The 1664-nt window shown below is 48.9% G+C and overlaps 1 long non-coding RNA gene across 2 annotated transcripts in view; it reads right to left on the bottom strand.

The window, feature by feature from the left end:
* Positions 1–927, bottom strand: part of LOC111816472 — a 9020-nt gene extending 8093 nt beyond the window's left edge. Inside the window, exon 1 of one of the 2 annotated variants that reach the window (XR_002820860.1) lies at positions 509–927. This is a non-coding gene — a long non-coding RNA (uncharacterized LOC111816472). The remainder of the gene's footprint in view (positions 1–508) is intronic. The other variant, XR_002820859.1, reaches the window with a different exon arrangement.
* Between the last annotated feature and the right edge of the window lie 737 nt (positions 928–1664).

The following is a 1664-nucleotide window of genomic DNA, read 5'->3' as shown; positions in this document are numbered from 1 at the left end:
CAGGGGCGGCTACCAGTAACCATGCTGCAGCACAGCGGGACCAGGCTCGAGGAGCAGTCACCCCCTGGCAGTTGCTACTCACAGGGTACCCTACAACCCCTGCATTCATGAGGGCTACACCTTTTCTGTGGTCCCAGAGGCTTTGGCCATCTGCCCTTGTGCACTGCCACCTCCTAAAAGCTCTTCAGGACAAAGATGTCCCCAGGACCCATACTTGGGAGGTATGCAAGTGGCTAAGTCACAGAGCTTAGGAATCAGAGCACACAAACCCTGGGGGTAGACTCCATTTATTTATATCCATGTAACACAGTCTTCACAAGGCCACCTCTCAAAATCATGTGGTGAAGAATTAAACCAAGCCGGGCATGGTGGTGCAGCTGTAATCTCAGCACTGGGAGGCTGAGACAGAGCATCCCCAGCGGTCAAAGACCACCCTGGCCACATGATGAGTTCAAGGTGGGCCTGGACTACACAGAGAGATCCTGTCTCAAGGAAAAAAAACCCCAACCAACCTGGAAGGCCCTAAGCCAGAACAATGACACTGAACCTGCCGAGATGGAACCAGATTTTCATGTAGCACACATACAAATCTTTCCGGGAACTGACCTGCAAAGAAAGTACATTTCATCAGTTTTTACCCTATTTTACCAAGTCTGAGCACTTAAAACCGTTGGCACCGTGGAACACTCTCCCAGACTGGAAATCCACCTTTCAATCAGACTGCTGAAGGCAGTAAGGAAGGCAGTTCTGCGATGGATCCGGCTGAAAACGCTCCTTCGTGTCTTTTCACAGCGTTTGCTGATGTTTCCCTTGATGGATTCTAGTTCCCACCATCAGGCACCCCTGCCGTTTTGTAATGCTGGGGACCAAACCCAGTTCTCTGTGTGTGCTCTGCCACCAAGCAACATTCCCAGTATTTTTTAAAATTTAATTTGAGGGCTGGTGAGATGGCTCAGTGGTCTACAGCACCTACTTAGAACAAGCTAAGCTAAGCAAAGTTGAGGGACCACGGTTCAATCCCCCAGCACCACGTGCCAGCCAGCCCCGCCCCCTGGTGGGCTGAGCTGGCCACACACACACACACACACACACATAAATAAAAAAAATTTTAAAAAGTTTAAAAAAAAAAAGAAAATGATTAAGAACATTAGAAGTGTATTTTTTTTTTTTTTTAAATTTAATTTGAGACATGGCATTGCTAAGTTGCCCAGGGTGGGGCTGGGGATGTAGCTCAGCGGCCCAGCACCTGCCTGGCAAGTGGAAGGTATGAGTTCAAGGCCAGGTAGCCAAAACAGAAAATCATAAATTAAACCTTCCAAAGTTACTTAGGCTGGCCTCAAACCTGTGATTTTCCTGCCTCAGCCTCCTGAGCAGCTGGAATTGGAGGCCAGCACCACTGCGCCTGCACATACTTCACCTTTTTGGTGCTGGAGATCGCACCTAGGGCCCTGCTACACCGACCACAGCGAGCTCCATCTGAGTGAGGACCACACTTCTTTTACATCCCTTCTAAAGTGTCTGACACAGAATGTGGTCACTGTAGGTAGGTATATTTGCTGAGGATATGACGTCTCATCTGTGTGCTGACGAGATGGACAGCCAGAAGAGATGCTGCTTCATGAAGCAGGCTACACGTCAGTCAAGAAAACACTACAAATTCCATA

The sequence above is a fragment of the Octodon degus genome, unplaced genomic scaffold (assembly GCF_000260255.1).
Source record: "Octodon degus isolate 3935 unplaced genomic scaffold, OctDeg1.0 scaffold00033, whole genome shotgun sequence".
NCBI classification, from domain to species: domain Eukaryota; kingdom Metazoa; phylum Chordata; class Mammalia; order Rodentia; family Octodontidae; genus Octodon; species Octodon degus.
Note: the sequence above shows the minus strand (reverse complement) of the source record. Positions and strands in the feature narration are given on the sequence as shown.